The following is a 17500-nucleotide window of genomic DNA, read 5'->3' as shown; positions in this document are numbered from 1 at the left end:
TTTTCCGGGGCTTTTTTTTCCGTTTGTTTGTTTGTTTGTTCGTTTGTTTCACGATTCTAGCTGCGATGATTCTCAGCTCTTCTCAGCAAGCCTATCGATTCTGGAAGCGAGAAGGGAATGGGCTTGGGGAGGAGGGGTGGGTGGGTATAGGGGGTTCTTAAATCTCTGGAAATTGCGAGTCTTAACTTTGGAGTCGTATTTTGTTTGCCATGGCTGAGAAGTTTTCTGTTTGCAGGGGTTTCTATTGATTTTATTATTATTATTATTATTATTATTATTATTATTCTTCTTGCTGTTGTTGTTGTTTTCTGAAAAATAAAACCCTCTTAATTTGTTGCTGCTATTTACTTATTGGATGAATAGAGGCTCTGTTTACTGAGATATCTTGAGGAGAACTTGAGGAGAATTGCTGTTCCGAGATCAAAATGGCGCGCTGTGTGGTTCGGTATCGTGGTGCGTGTGTGTGTGTGTGCGTGCGTGCGTGCGTGTGTATGCGTGTGTGTGAGGGGGGGGGGGGGGGGGCGGGCGGAGGGGGCGAGAGTGACGGATAGGAGGGCGAGGTGTAGTAAACCAGGAGAATCCAAAGAAAGCCTTACACGTTAGTTTAAAGTTGTACTGTCTCACCACCTTCGTTTCCTTCTTCGTGTTCTCGTTGATGTCATTTTGTTTTTTCCTTTCTTTGTTTTCTTTCTGTACTTCTTTCTTTTGGTTGTATTTCTTTCTTTCTTTCTTTCTTTCTTCCTTTCTTCTCTTTCCTTGCTGCTTTATCTCCTTCGCACCTCCCCTTTGAATTGTAGTGTTTAGTTCTGCTTCTGTCTCCTTTCCTTTCCTTTCTTTCTTTCTTTCTTTCTTTCCTTCCAGACATCTTTTTTGTTTGTTGATTTTCTCTTCTTTCCTTCCATTTTCCTTTCTTTCTTTCTTTCTTTCTCGTTCTCTGTTTCCTGTTTGTTTTTTGTTTGTGCTTGCCCTATTTCTCTCCTTCTTTATTTTTTTTTCTTCTGTTTTCCTTTTCTTTTCTTCCTTTTTTATTTCCTTCTTTTGTTTTTCATCTTCCTCTTTCTATCCGCTTTCTTTTTCTTCTGTCTTTCCTTTCTCCTTTAGTATATTTTTTCTGTGTTTTTCTAATGTATGTTCTTTTTCTTCTTATTTGAAAGCAGTGCCCTATCCTTCTTCCATTCATTTGCGTCGTTCAAATCAAGGGTACGAAAACTTCTGCTCCACAAACAATAGACCCTCAAACCAAATATAACCGGCCTAAAAACATCATGCCCTTTTTGTGAAATATATGCGTTGTCTATTCCTTTACATACACTAACGTGTTTCATCTTATTTTCAACCGTTTGTGATTTTCATGTATTACATGCACGCTATTGATCGGATGTTATTGCCTGCCACATCAGCGTCAGATTTCTCACCACTATTGTACATGTACAATGATATAACTATGTTTCTCTGCTCTGTTTATATATTTTCATTTCAGTCGTGCCTCTTTCCTGTATTCTGTGTGGTGATAAATTTGACAGTCTTAATAACTCCTTTACTTCTTTATTTTTTTTCTTTTCTTTTTTTCAATATCTGCTATTGTACTACAATATGATTTGTAATGTACTACAATATGATTTGATACCTAATTATGTTTATGTATGCATATGCATACATATCTGTATGTACATGTAGACATATGCATGCATGTGGGTATATGTGCAAATATGTATATGCATAAGGGTGTGTGTGTTTGGGGATGAGTGTGTGCATATTTGTGTGGGTGGGTGGGTGTGAGTGTGTGACTGTGTTCCCTTAATTATATTTTTATAATGATGATGATGATGGTCCGCTGATTAGTATTATAATTATCATTCGTAGTAGTAGTATTAGTGGTAGTAGTAGTATTTACCATTGTTATTATTGTTGTGTCTTATCGTGACTGTTTTTGTTGTCACAAGGACAGATTGGAAGACTAGGCAAAGCCTAAAACGTTTATCCTTGAGTAATGAAGTTTTTGAATCTTGAATCTTGCTCAGCTAATCGATTATACACAACAGTTGAGACTTCCAGTGCACCGTAACATACAGAAAGACAGACAGATACAGACAAACTGACAGACAGGCGGGTAGACAGACAGAGACACAGAGAGAGACAGACGGAAACGGACAGACAGGCGGGAAGAGGAGAGAGAAGGCGTGGAGAGAGAGAGAGAGAGAGAGGGAAGAGAGAGAGAGAGATGACATGACATGACATTTTTATTGAATAAACAAAATGTTCATTTCAAGGGGTTAGAACACATTCATCAATCAATTCAATTTCGCACGAAATGGAAGGCTTCTTACTTCGGATTATTCCCGTACATATAGATAACAAACAAGGGGTTGCCTTAACAAGTCAATGAACCAGAGAGAGAGAAGGGGAGGTGGGGGGGGGGGGGGGGGGCGAGAGACAGATAGAAAGCAAGAGACAGAGACTGAAGGGGTGGAAGGAGCAGAGGAGGGAAAGAGGCGGGAACTGGGAGACAGTCTACGAAAGAGACAGACAAAGACAGACCGGAAGAGAAGGAGAGAGGAGGTGTGGAGAGAGAGGGGGGAGGGGGGGCGTGTAGGGGAGAGGAGCGGGCGGGAGACGGTCATCAGTGTTGAGGTGAGTGAAGGGAGAAAAAAGGGGTGGGGGTCATAGGTGGGAGACAGACTATGTGGGAGAGAGACAGAGATACACAGGGAGAGAAAGAGAGAAAGGTGGGGAGTGGTGGGGAGACTGAGAGGGGTGGAAAGGATTTAGAATGGGAGAGAAACAGAGACTGATACAGAAAGACAGAGAGAGGCAGAGAAAGAAGAGAAAGACAGGCAGACCTAAACATACCAAAAGATAGAGGCAGACAGGCATAGGCACACACACACACACACACACACACAGAGAGAGAGAGAGAGAGAGAGAGAGAAGTGGAATGGGTCGGAAGGTTTTGGAAAAATGGAGGGTAAGGTGATAGTGAAGTAAACTACACCAAGAAGAAGCCACGTGTTTGATGCTGATCTCGATACTCTTCATCCTCGACGAAACGCCACTTACACTGAAGGACCACTATGTAGTGTCAGGCAGACAGACAGACAGACAGACGGGAAGAGAGGAGAGGAGATGTGGTTGAGGGGGTGTGGAAAGGTAGAAAAGAGGGATGCGGACCAAGAGTGAGAGACAGTCTTCGAAGGGGAGAGAAATAGAGACAGGGAGAGGAGAGAGGGGTGAGCTGGGTGGTGGAGGGAGGACCTTGAGTTGAGGATGGGAGAGAGAGAGAATAATATACAGAATACAGAAAAACTTCATTATCTCAACAAGAGAAATTTATGTGTGGTGTAAAACACATATACAACACACGAAAACCACAGTCATTTAACACGTATACGTAAAAGACATAATAATGTTTAGATGTCAACTTTGGGCAACCCATGCGATTAATAAATAATCACACTAGACAACGACAACAACAGAAACCTTCCTTTAAAAGTAAAAAGTAAAACATACTTACATCTTCATAGCCATACATGTGCAATACAAAATCAGTTAAAGGATAGGAATAGAATAGGTATGAAATAGCATTCTAAAGAGAGAGGAAGAGAGACAGAGACAGACAAACAAACACAGACATCGAAATAGACAGACAGACAGACTTCGACAGGGAGAGAATAGAGAGGAGGCAAGACCGAGAGGGGTAGATGGGAGAGAGAGATACAGAGACAGACCCCGGAAGACAGACAGAAAGAGATAGAAAGAGAGACGGAGAGAGAGAGAGAGAGCGGTGGTAGGGAGAGACGGAGACAGAGAATTTCATCGAAAGACAGAAAGAGAGAGAGAGGGAGGGGATCGGGAGGTAGGGTGAGTGAGAGAGACGGAGATCAAGAGAGACATAGAAAGATAGAAAAGGAGAGAGAGAGGAAGGGTGAAGGGGTAGAGAGAGTGAGAGGGACGGAGACAGAGAAATACATCGAAAGACAGAATGAGAGAGAGAGAGAGAAGGGGAGGGGCGGGGAGTGGGGGTGGGGAGGTCGGGAGGTAGAGGGAGTGAGAGGGACGGAGACACAGAACTACATCAAAAGACAGAAAGAGAAAGAGTGAGAGAGACAGGCGGAGGGGGGGGGGGGTCGGTAGGTAGAGAGAGTGAGAGAGAGGGAGACAGAGAAATGCATCAAAAGACAGAAAGAGAGAGAGAGAGAGTCAGAGAGACGTGGGGGGGCGGGGGGTCAGAAGGTAGAGAGAGTGAGAGAGACGGAGACAGAGAAATGCATCAAAAGACAGAAAGAGAGAGAGAGAGTCAGAGAGACGTGGGGGGGCGTGGGGTCAGAAGGTAGAGAGAGTCAGAGAGACGGAGACAGTGAAATGCATCAAAAGACAGAAAGAGAGAGAGAGAGAGTCAGAGAGACGTGGGGGGTCGGGAGGTAGAGAGAGTCAGAGAGACGTGGGGGGTCGGAAGGTAGAGAGAGACGGAGACAGTGAAATACATCAAAGGACAGAAAGAGAGAGTGAAAGAGAGAGAGAGGGGGGTGGGGTCGGGAGGTAGAGAGAGTGAGAGAGACGGAGACAGACAGAGACATCGAAAGATGGAAAGAGACACACAGAGAGGGATGTGAAAGGGGTCGGAGGGGTAAGAGATAAGGGTAGAAGGGGTAGTCAAATAAAACACAGCAAGAAGTACCCTGCCTTTGATATTGAGTTCGATACTCTTTATCCTAGACGAAACGAGACTTCCATTAAAAGATTAGTCTCACTGTAGTAGTCTCGATGTGTGCGCCAAGAAACACACCAAACGCCATTACGTCTATCGCACGCACGAGCACATGCGCACAAAGAGCAAAGCACTTACTATATAGGTAGGTTTGTTCGTCTGTCTGTCTGTCTGTCTCTCTCTCTCTCTCTGCCCCTCTCTCTCTCAGTTGCTCTTTTGACAGAGAGAGAGAGAGAGATACACACACACGCACGCACGCACACACAAAAGCTCGCACGCATGCTTGCATTCACAAACAATATCGAATCTTTTCTTTTCTCTCTTTTTAAACCAGTATTGTATTAGTCTTCGAAATGCCTTCAGAGTGCAGGTTAAGTATGTCGTTTCCACGCGACTCAGAATAGTGAAAAATAAAGAATATACATAATATGCGAATACGCGTACACACGACCAGTTCCATATTTGCAAATACATACACCTAACAGCTTTTTACCTGTTTGCAGTTTACTGCATGATTGAGAGTAATTTACACTCGCTCGCACACGTAGCCTCACACGAGAGAGAGAGAAAGAGAGAGAGGTGGAGGAGGAGAGTGAAAGCAAGTTAACATAACATGACAACGCAGCACAAACGCGGAAGACGTAAACAGTATATCTGCACCCCGCACTCCGCAGATAGTAAATGTATAGGAGCAAACGAAAGGTTAAGACAGAGACAGAGAGACAGAGAGAGAGTAAAGGATATAAACAAAACAAATCGCAAAACTATATATTCTGTTAAGAAAGCACAGTAGAGCAGAAACACGGCTTTGCGCACCACAGACAAGAAGAGCAGTAGCAAATCAATTTTAAAAGAATAACGAAGAGCGTATTTTAACCAACAAAAAAAGAGAATAAAATGAAATAAAACAAACAAACGAAAAAAACGGGTTAAAAGAAAAAAGACAATATCTAAGGAGAAACACACACACACACACACACACACACACACACACACACACACACACACACACACAGAGAGAGAGATCAAACTGACTCACCCATTGACGGAAACATTAATGGAGACTGGGAACCCACGGGTGCTCACACAAAAGAAAACCGATGCCTTCTTTTCTTTTTTCTTTCCAAACGTCGGCGACAATCAACACTGAAGCCTGCAAGAGGCAAGGGCAGCGAAGAGCAGAGTACTCACCCACACACAAACACACAAGTCGGTCACAGCTGACAGTCCAGCCCAAAACTTCACCACGGTGCCAGAAAAGCACCCCACCACCACCACCACCACTTCGCTCACTCTCTTGACGACACCACTGATCTGGCACCACGTGGAGAAAGATCCTGCCGCTTATCTGCCTGACATCAACGATGGCGTTCAATTATTGACTTAGCACACATAGACTCACCCCACACCTCCCCATTACCCCTTTCTTTCCCCTGCCAAAACCCTAACTTGACTTGTTCCAGGAATGACAAAATAACTACCCACCCCCCTCGCGCATTTCTTGTTGGAATTGCCTACCTCCGTGGCTTTTAGCCAGCTACACCAGATTCAGTCAGTTGGAACTCTTTTAAATAATTTGTTTTTAATCACAACCAATGCTTAATCAAACCTGAAAACAAAAGGCAAAACAAAACAAAAAAAACAACAACAACAAAAACCACCTGAGGAAAGGTGCGACGCTTTAACAAGGTAACATTCCGCGGGTAATGCAACAGCTGACTGATTGATAAGAAAGCACAGACCGAGGGTGTTATGCTTATTAAGATTCCAGCCAACAGATATCTCTCCTCCCGTCGCCCACTTATCAGATCAGATAGGGGAGGAAGGGAGGGTGCAAAGGAACCGAAGGAAGGAAGAGAAGCCGACGGGTCGTAATCCACAGGTTTGTGCTGTCACGGTCAACGGCGGCGGAGACACTCACTGATCAGGCAGCGCGATAAGAACAATCAGCTGCAAGTGGACGTAACCACACTAGAGGCTGGCCGCTCGGAACAGAGGAGGAGGGGGTGGAAGGGTGGAGATGCCGACACACACACACACACACACTCCCTCACTCACACAGAGGCACGGCAGAGCCAACAGCAACAGCAGCAGCATCCACGCAGACCGCTGCTCAAGTCAGGCAGAGGAAAAAGTTAGTTCAACGTTGACGGCAGAATATCTGCTGCAGCTGGTGCTACGGCGGCGGCGGCGGAGGTGGTGGTAGTAGTAGTGGTGGTGGTATTGGCGATAGTGGTGCCAGTCGGCTCGGCTCGATTCAGTTCGGGCTTGCGGAGTGGCTCAGAATCTCACTTCTGTTTGTGACGGTTTTTCTTGCTCCCTTTCCTCCTTTTTTTTTCCTTCTTTTTCTTACTTATCTTTTTCTTTTCCGTTTTTTTTTTTATTTTCTTTGATTCTCTCTCTCTCTCTCTCTCTCTCTCTCTCTCTCTCTCTCTCTCTCTCTCTCTCTCTCTCTCTCCGACCTTTTCCTCCATTCATTCATTCTTTCTTTCTCTCTGTTTTTGCTTTCCTTCGTGTGCGTGGGGGTTTTGTGGTTGGTTTTATGTGGGGATGTTTTTGTTTTCAGCTTTTTTCCTCTCGCCCCACTTTACCTGGCAGGTCGAGTTTGTCATTTTTGTCTGGCCGCCAGTCAATGATCACCTTTCTGTCGGGGGTTCTTTAACCTCTGGAGGTCATTCACCCTCTGCTCTTAGTGTGTGTGGGGGGGGGGGGGGGGGGTTCCCTACCATTCACTCTACAGCAGCTACACGTTCATGGTATCTGAAGAAAAGAAAATAGAAGAACAGACACTTGTTCAACATACCTCATCTCACCTTTCTACCACACTCCCATAAAAATACATCCTCGGTTCAAAGACCAGAACGTTTTGGTACATCGTGTGAGTTCTTTAGTCAGATCCAGATTATTAACTTCTGCTCAAGAATTATTCTCTTGCTGCACCAAAATGCCCCCTGAAAAAAAATGTAGATGGCATAAATATATGTATGTAACTTTGCGTGGACATCCCCGTGCATCACACCAAGCTGCTTACAGAGAAGCCCAGGGTTCTTTCTTTTGGCGAGTTTCGTAGATCTGCTGATGGCCCAAGTATGTTCTGAGGAGCTGTACTGTGGAAAGTTTTAATGACATTAAAGAAGGATGAGATCCCACGATCGTTAAAAAAAAAGAAGAGCGAGAGAAATAGCATATTTAAAACACGCACACACACACACACACACACACACACACACACACAAGTGCACGCACGCTCAGAGAGAGAGAGAGAGATCGATTCTTGACCCGCGCTTAGTGACTGCCAAACCGAGTACAAAGCCACATCCAGAAAGCCCTCTTTGCAGATGAGTGTGCATTGATAGTCCAAATAGTCCGATGAGCTGCAGATCGTGCAGACTAATTTTTTTTCCGAGGCCACTACCAAACAGCTTGATCTCAGGGTCAGCCTTGGGGAAAAACCAAGGCGCTTTTCTAACCGACACCCAACTCCAATGCACCACAGCCGCGTGTAACGATTGATCACAATAGATGACACAGCTGAAAAGATGTCAACTGTTTCAAGACCTGGGAAGCCAGAATTTAGCAAAGTTGGAGATACTGTATCAACGGGCCCTGCGCCCTATCCTTGGGATAGGATACAGTGGGAGAACAAAGTCACCAGCACAGAAGTCCTTGACAGCACCGAGTCTGCCTCAATCGAGGCATTGATCCGGAGGTCAGTGCTCCTTTCTGTTTTCAAGGATGGAGGACCATCACTTTCCAAAGCAGCTGCTTTTCGGAGAACGAATGCAGAGACATAAAAACAGACCACCCATGCTAACAATACAAAGACAACCAGACAGTAAGTCTACAGTCGGGCGACATCTCCCTTGCTGACCTTGTCCGCACAACACAGGACGCAGGAGCGCTCCCACACGGAAAGCATCAAAGACACTTTTAAGAGAAACAAGAGCCGTCACAAGGCTCAGGCAGCTTGAGAGCGTCGGTACAGAGCGGCGTCAGTCCCTGCAACATCAGAAGACTTATAGCGACCTGTGTGGTCACCACTCTGCAAATCCAGACTCACGGCTTGTGGAACTACTTCCGTGTGCAGAGAGACTTACATAGTCACGTGTTCCAATGAGACCGAGGAACAATCCTCTCTCTCTCTCTCTCTCTCTCTCCACACACACACACACACACACACACACACACACATATATATATATATATATATATTTGTGATTAGCAAGAACAGATTGGTTTGGAACAGATCGGAAGGATAGGTCATGCCCAAATCTTAATCCTTTGATAAAAACGTTTTGAGTTCTGAGTTCTCTCTCTCTCTCTCTCTCTCTCTCTCTCTCTCTCTCTCTCTCTCTCTGTCTTCTCAACTGACAAAACAGGCCCACTAAATAGAGCATAATATAGGAAAACCTGAATAATCAATGACGAGTGGCAGTCTCTCCCGCCCACTCAGTGTCTCCTTACTTGACCTGTCACTCAGTCTGCCCCACAACCACCACCACCCCCTCCAACCCCTCCCTCATTCCCCGTCCTCCTGGACAGCTGACCGATTTTCATGCAGACTGAATATGATTATCTTATGACTGTCCTTGCCCACTTCTTGCCCGCAAGATGGGGGTTGTGGGTAGGGGCTGGGAGTCGGTTTCAAATCATGACTTCACGTGCTTCACACAGAAACTGAAGTTCCCTCTTCGTCTGCCATGTTTCAGAAGAAGAAGAAAAGGTCTGGTGAATCACTAGTCTACAAACACGAGCTCGCAACACACACACACACACACACACACACGCATTACACGCATACACGGATGTATATGTATATATATATATATATATATATATATATATATATATATATATATATATATATATATATATATAAAGAGAGAGAGGTATGTATATATTGTATGCATTTACACACACACACATCACATCACAACACTGCACCATGCCATATGGAGTGCTAAATCCATTATAATGATTATCCATCACATCAACGGAAGCGTGGTAGCATGCCCTCGACAAGAAACTAATGGAGGGGATGCATTTGGATTTTACACAAAAAACACAACAAATGACGAAGTAGTGTTACGAATGAAGGGAGCTACATTAGAATAGCAGCACTTCGTGAGACTTCTCAACACAGTATTGCTCAACATAGTATATACCACGATCCTCGTGAGTTTGTGTAGAAACTTCTTAAAATAAATCAGCTCAGCGAGAACGTTGCCAATTCCAAAACAATTACCGATATCAGGGGAAAAAAGGGATTATGTTTCCTAACTCTACCAAACACGAGACAAGAGATCGACAAACAACCCCCCTGCTGACTGTGTTCCAGAAAGTCTCGCCAGCTATATCAGCTCCATCTCAGAGTGAACAACAGGTGAGCAAGTCTGTGTAAGACTCTTCACAGGCCTGGTTTGTTTTGCTTGCAGTCTCAAGAGTCGTCACTTTCCATTTCAATGTTTGATTTAAATATCATCGTGTAAACTACCAGTTCAGTCGCCTGATGTCAGATTCTCTTTCCGGATGTTCGAGTAAACATTATCGTGAGGTTGATTCTATAGCAAAGAGGAAGAAAATTATGTTCGCAAGTATACCTACTTAATCCTGAAGAGGTGGGAGACTTGCTACGGTTGCTTGAAAATGGACGAATATTTATGCATGCTGTAGCATTGGCATTTACTGAATGCTACACGAATGTGAGGTAGAGGACGTATTATTTATTTTGCTATGTAGAAGATCATAAAATATATTCGGCGTAGACTCGGCAGCCTTGAAATGGCGTCATTGTGGTCGGCTGTACCGTGAAGAACATGGTTTGATTTGATTCAGACTTCTCTTTTTTGCACACACAGCCCCGTCGTGAACAAATGAATCAGCTGACAAACAAATAGTCCTGTAAGATAGTCAGTAAACACTCTGAGATCTGATGCAAGATTGATATGATACCCGTAAGTGGAAGTAAAATAAATGTGTTTGAATACAGCGCACGGCTTACGATGTATCCATTGGCCTTACTGTAGCCCCGTGTTATTTGTAATATAGATTATGTCAAACTTTCAGATTTTCTTCGGGAGGTACGTGTATATTCTTTCACCGATGACATTTCAAACGGTCCTGTTGCTATTCTGAGCAGAATAAAAAACAACCAGGATGTTCATGACCACGGCTCTCTGGTGATATTGAAACGACTAACAATGACCTACCAAGATGGCATGATTAGTTGTCTGCACAGGAATAAAAAACAACAACAACAACAACAAAAAACAAAACAAAACAAAACAAAAACACACACAAAAAAAGATGTAACCCAGCCCTGATGCCACTACACTATGGATAACACTAGTAATTAAATACTGATAAAAACGGAAGACATCTACTTGACTTTGGAGAGTAGGGATGAGGAGAGGATAATTATTTCACCGAGTCTTCTATTCAAAATGTCCGTTGATAATAGCTATTACTATTACCTTCTTCAGACTGAACTGTATGACTAATGCCTCGAAAGGAGTGCTCTACCGATTTTGACGGAAGCCAGAACGAAATGCTGAATGATAGAGATGAAACCCATCTAAAAACATCCTTTTGTGAAAATAACGGCTGCCCTGAAGTCAAGGATTATTAACGGCACAAGCTTTGACACACACAAACACGAATATATAGCAAGTGAACAAGAACAGCAGGTTTCTTTTTTCGCTCCTGAAAACAAGAACACACAACGCGAAGCCAACGACGCTTGGCACTTTCCATCAGCATGCAAACAGATGCATGAACAAAGAGTACAAACCCAGGAACTCCCTATGGCTGTTGCTTAGGTTCCTTTGTTTTTGTTTTGTTTCGTTTCTTTCAACAGCTGCGGTGGATGTCTTTTCCTTTTGTTTTCTATAGCTGTCTGAACCCTGCTGGTTTGTTTCAACAGCTGGGTGTGTCTATCTTGGTGACAGTAACATTGAACACGTTGATGTAAGAAGCCATTGTGAAGGGAAGGATGGGTTATGTCAAGACATAGCTCGAAGACGAGATAAAGATTTGAATCTTATGGATTTAGCACAACAAAAAGAGAATTAGAAGGAAACAAATTTGAATATGTTTACGCTCATCCACACATTTGGCCTCGTGGACGTAGTAAAGATAATGACTGAATCGCTTCCGGTCTTCCTGACACAGTCTGTTTTCAAATCTTATTTTCTGTTTGTTTATTTGAGGTCTTTTATTCATTCATTTTCAAGTTGTTCTGAAACATTATCAAATACCTGTTATTATTAGCTTTACCCACTACATTATGAAATAATGAAAAGGGTAGTAGGATAACAACTTTAAGAGATACCGTCACACACAAAAATCAGCCTAGTGTACAACCATTTTTTTAAAGATATATTTTATCTTCTGAAGAAAAAAAAAAGAGTTGCCAGCTAACAAGTTAACAGAATGTGCTTCAAAATGCAAAAGACATTGCTTCGTCTGTGTGTTCGTTTTTCCCCACCCCACCCACAGAGAGAGAAAGGGAAGAGCACAGGATTCCTTCTGCAAAATGAGGAGGAATGGTGGAAACTGCATCGTTACCGTTACGTGGATGTTTTTGTCCACGGGCAGGAAGTTGTTCTACATAGTGTCCTGACTGTTTTCCTACTCCGATGGTGGGCTCCTTCACACCAAAAATGACGGAGGAGTAGGAATGCAGGGAATTTGGAGGGTGTGGGGTGTGGGGGGCATGGTGCGGAGGCAGAATGGGGTGGAAGAGGGATGGCTCAGACAATAGTGACTGAACCACAAAAATCCAGGAAACGCTGTATATGACACACCCACAGATGGGTCTTTGCAGAAGGACTTTCGATTGAAATATCGAGATTCTCGCATATAATGCAGCCCTTGAGAAAAGGTGCTGCTTCTGCGCACTTAACAAGTTAATGTGGAGAAGACGTGTGGTGGTGTCATATGGATTCCAGAAACGATTTGCCGAAGGGATGGTTCTGACACGTCGTTTAACATTGTTGAGGATTCCTATTACCACACTTCGGGGGAGTACTGTCATTATTGTCAGTCGGTTTCATTGGTTTGGAAGCGAAAGTTTTCTTCCCCCGTTTATTTATCTCTGTGTATGTGTCTGACTGTTAGGGACAATAATGAATCGGGGGTCAACTTATTTGCCATTACTGTTATTACGCTGTCGACCACAATTAATCAACGGCTTTAGCTGGTTCCCGGTTTTGTTAGTTTTAGGAAACAACTACGATTGCAAAGCAAACATTGTTTTGTTCTATACTGAATCGAGTTTTTCCACAGCAGCCGTTTAAGGGAGGCAGGGTGTTTTTATTCTTCAGCATGGTGTGGTTCTGTTCAGTGTCTCCAATGTTTGTCCTGTCTCAGAGAGGGCTTCATTCTGCACAGGGAATGGCAGGACCATTCTGCTGTATCTGTGCCGCGGAAACCCAGGGAGGGTTTGTTCGTGACACAGTGGTCTGCTGGTGAGTTTTTCCAGACGGACTGTAATTGCTACGTACTGGGAGCAGGAAAGGACTGGGAGCAAAGTCCTTCGGAGCTTTGCCTGTGTCCCATTGTTTGTCTCTTTGGTTTGCCGAGTAACGACCTCTGATATTATTGTCCCTTGGACTCAAGAGATAGTTTATTACTTGAATAATGTTGACTTATAGTTTATTATTTGAATAATGTTGACTTGTCATCGAAGGCGAGTGGATATGATAAAACGGTCGTGCTTCATGGACATCTTTATGATAACTGTTTGAACGTGATACCAGGGGATAGATTAGCGTGTTTCCCATACTGTCTTTTCCCTTGTCTTCGTCTGCATCAACATTCATGTGTAACGGATAACAAATTTCGGTGGTTTTTTGTTTGTTTGTTTGTTTGTTGTTGTTGTTGTTGTTTTCAATGCGTCAGGCAGACAATAAACTGTGATTAGAAGGCTAAAACATTGTTATCTGCTTCAGTGTCATTTTCATTTGTCGGTCGTAGAGGTAAAAGTCTTTACTGTGCCATGTGGTATGGATTATTAGATTTTCCAATAGGTGTCTCCGATGGTTGAGATCTTTCACACTGCGCTTCATTGTAGCAAGCAGAAGGAGGATCGTTTAGCAGTATCTGTGCCATAGAGATCGCGAAAGGGTTTGGTCATTACTTAGAGTGTATACTGTTCAGTATTTCCAGATGGATCAAACTGGAACGTACCGAGATCTTCTAAAAGGGACTGGTGGTGAGGCAGTCAAGTAGTACCTACTCTGTGGAAACCCAGGGAGAGTTGAGTCATGACGCAGGTTGTGTCTGTCTGCTGACGAGTTCTTTCCAGATGAACTGTAATTGGGACAGCACTGAGACCTCCTGGGATGGGATGGGGTGGGGGGACAGGCTGAGAGTGGCGCCCGGGAAGAAGCTCGGGGTGCTGTGCAGCGTGTCTGTCTGGTTAATCGGGTGAAGACGTGCGGTATTGTCACGTGGCATCAAAGGGTCATTTGTCAGGGGACGGCAGTGACATGGCGCTGAAAGCTAGCTAAGGTCGGTATTGTGCTGCTTCATGGAAATTTAACGATCCTTCCCTCTGCCAACTGAAAAAGTAAATAGTGCCGGGCGTGCGCGCGCGCGGGGTGTGTGTGTGTGTGTGGAAGAAAAGAGGTACAGAGTGAATGAATGAATGAAGAAAGGAGAGAAGGACTAAAACAAACCAGGAAAAAAGAATTGTAACAAGTTCCCAGAGAAAGAGAGACAGACAGACAGAGAGACAGAGAGAGACAGACAGACAGAGTTATAATCTTTGTGGATGTAAGCCTGAAAGAGTACATAGATTCAATACCTTATCTTACAGAATTAGAAGTGAGTTCTTCTGGCTCATGTCGATAAGCATACATGCACTGAAGCTTACGTTTTCATCGCTTGTTGGCAAAAAGGATGAATTAACCACAACATTCTGAAGATCATTTCATTGGAAAAAGCGTCACGTGGATACTGCACAGAACAGTTGTGATCTGAGCTTGGTTCGCCGCGTGTGTGAATGTTGGATAACAGCATTGGTCAATGAACGAAGGAAGCAGTGGACTGTTTGCGACGTACGCCTCAGTCCAGTCTCACATCGAATCACAAGATACAAGATACACAACTTTAATTGTCCACAAAGCATGGAAAAGTGTTTTTTTTTCAGCTGCACGTAGAACAAAAAACATTGACACACAATTAAAAATAAAAATGTATGATAAGAATACGAGTAGCAGAGTCGCGCGCCTTGAACACCCAGTTTGATAGGAAAAGGCGGTATGAAGAGTTGGTGCCTAGTCTTACCTTCTCTCTCTCTCTCTCTCTCTCTCTCTCTCTCTCTTCTCGAGATTTCAAGATCTAATTTTTCCTACGTCCCATTTGGGGCATGGAAACAGATGAACCAAAGACCACCGTCATAATTAAAAAAAAACAAAAACTGATTAATCAGCTATGTCAACACTCACGTGTCGAATACACCATAATCATGACCAGTGTATCTCCAGTTGATACCTGACAAAATGCAACGGATAGCTGAGAACCGTAAACACAGGGACGGCAATTCTCTCTCTTTCTCTCCCCCCCCCCCCTCTCTCTCTCTCTCTCTCGATGTATGTGTACGTATATATATTTTTTTTTTTGGGGGGGGGGGGGGGGGGCGGGGGGGGGGGGGGGCGTGGAGGGAGGGGAGCAGGCGGGGGAGATGGTGTTACGGTGCTGTATGCAAGACGGACTTGTGGAATATTACAACCCGTGCCAGCGATGTTATCACCAAAGGTCGTCGTCGAAGTAACAACAGTGCCATCAGTACCAGCCAGCATCAGCGCTAGTCTCAGCAGCAGTGTCAGTAGCATGGTTAGCATTAGCAGCAATAGCAGCGGTAGTGGTATCATTACGGTGCTACTCTTCTAGTCGTAGTGAAGGAAACAGCAGCAACACAGCCACCAATCAACCGACAGTTACTCTGGAAGATAGAATAAGAGGGGAAGAGTAATCTTTTCTTGAAAAGGTCAAGTGTTCTGGGTTTTATTTTCAGGTAATTGTCCGAAATGTGATCTCTCTCTCTCTCTCTCTCTCTCTCTCTCTCTCTCTCTCTCTGTCTGTCTGTCTGTCTGTCTGTCTGTCTATGTGGCGGGGTGGGGGTATGAGTGAAAAATCAATAACTCTAAAATCTTTGTTAAAAGACCACTGGGAACTAATCTCCTTGGGGGTGTTGGCTCTACACTTTGATCTCAGCTTTTTTTTTCAGCATTGTGGAAGCGTTTCTAATTCGAAAACTGAACTTTTAGAAATCACGCTTTAACGGCAAATGTGACATTTAAATGCGTGGAAGAGGTGATTGAGGTGACATTTGTGATGGAGGGTTTCGGTGCTGTTAATAACAGCACCAGCAGCAGTAGTAGTAGAAGAAGAAAAAACAACGACAGAAGTAGTTGTTGTGGTCATAGCAACAGCAGCAGCAGTAGTTCATGTCGTAGTATCAACACAAACAGTAGCTGCAGACAATATTGTAACAGTCTAAAGTCCCATCACATTGCATTGCTACTGCCTGATTATATTTGCAGGTAATTTCATATTGCAGATAGGTTCTGTGCTGTCATAATTTATCAGTTAACAGATTCAGTAAAAAATTTAAAAAATTAAAATAAAAAAACAGTTCAAGAGATTTTGCATTCTTCACAATATTTTGTATACGGCGATGCTACTTTCTGAAGCAAGACGTAAACATGAACTTCATTCTCATTAAAGAAAAAAGCAGATAAGCAAACAAATAACAACAACAACAAAAAAAACAAACAACAAAAACGTTTGTTTCATTTTCGGTTTCAGTAGGCGTCATTGCGTTCGGACGAACTCATATACGCTACAACACATCTGTTAGGCAGTTGCCTGACCAGCAGCATAACCCAACGATTTGTGAGGCCTTGAGTGCGTGCATATATATTTGTGTACCTGTCAGAGTGGATTTCGTCTGCAGAATTTTGCCAGGGGACAAAACTCTCGTCACCATGGGTTCTTTTTCAATGCGCTTAGTGCATGCTGCACACGGGACCTCGGTTTATCGTCTTATCCGACTGACCAGGTGCTCAGTCTTATTTTCCAGTCAAACGTGAGAGAAAGTGCGAGAGCGGGATTCGAACCCAGACCCTCACGGACTCTGTATTGGCAGATGAGCGTCTGAACCATTCTGACAGCTTTCTCCTTTAAAACTGGGGAAAAAAAAAGTATTGTTTACCATTACGTGATCAACAAATCTCTGAAGCCAAGTCGTGTGATAGATACCAGAGAGCTTACGCCTTAATCAACAACCTCAAGAGCATAATTGTGTATCGTTTGACATTACTGGTGGTGACTAGAGCGTGGTCCTATTCATTCGTTCAAACAGAATGAAAAAAAAAAGATATTTGTCTGTTTTAAAATAAATTTTAAAAACTCAAGAAATTTAAAGCACAAGATTTTCAAAAGCATTCAAATGGAATATACACTCACTGATTCCGCACACCTCAGTCAGCCCGCCCCCCTCTCCACTCCCCCATCCCCCCCCTCCTCCCGCTATCCAAACAGGATCTTTTTTTTTTTTTCAACAACAACAAAAAAGAAGTACTGATGATAACCATCATATTCAATATTACGTGACCATACCTTCAGCCTCCTGAGAAGTCAAGCGGTGTGGTAGAAGATGTCAGAAAGCCAACACAAGCTGCACTCACGTGATGTAATGGGGGTGCAGACAGACGGGGCGGGGTCCGGGGAAGAGCGGGGGGAGGGACCTGACGGACTGTTGCTGTGTGGATCAGCCAAGGACTGGAG

General features: G+C 43.8%; 2 protein-coding genes across 10 annotated transcripts in view; one reads left to right on the top strand and one right to left on the bottom strand.

Annotated features, from left to right (window-relative positions):
* LOC143284534 (netrin receptor UNC5C-like) overlaps positions 1-6047 on the bottom strand; it is a 908143-nt gene extending 902096 nt beyond the window's left edge. For 2 of the 9 annotated variants that reach the window (XM_076591319.1, XM_076591328.1), the window contains exon 1: positions 5745-6047. The gene's annotated coding sequence lies outside the window, so the exon portion shown is untranslated. The remainder of the gene's footprint in view (positions 1-5744) is intronic. The other 7 variants (XM_076591337.1, XM_076591348.1, XM_076591252.1 and 4 more) reach the window with 4 other exon arrangements.
* LOC143284593 (short-chain dehydrogenase/reductase family 42E member 1-like) overlaps positions 1-17500 on the top strand; it is a 459710-nt gene that overhangs the window by 106486 nt on the left and 335724 nt on the right. The gene's annotated exons all lie outside the window — the stretch shown is intronic.

The sequence above is a fragment of the Babylonia areolata genome, chromosome 1 (genome assembly GCF_041734735.1).
Source record: "Babylonia areolata isolate BAREFJ2019XMU chromosome 1, ASM4173473v1, whole genome shotgun sequence".
Taxonomy (NCBI): Eukaryota; Metazoa; Mollusca; class Gastropoda; order Neogastropoda; family Buccinidae; genus Babylonia; species Babylonia areolata.
The sequence above is the reverse complement of the archived record's forward strand: the minus strand, read 5'-3'. Positions and strand labels throughout refer to the sequence as shown.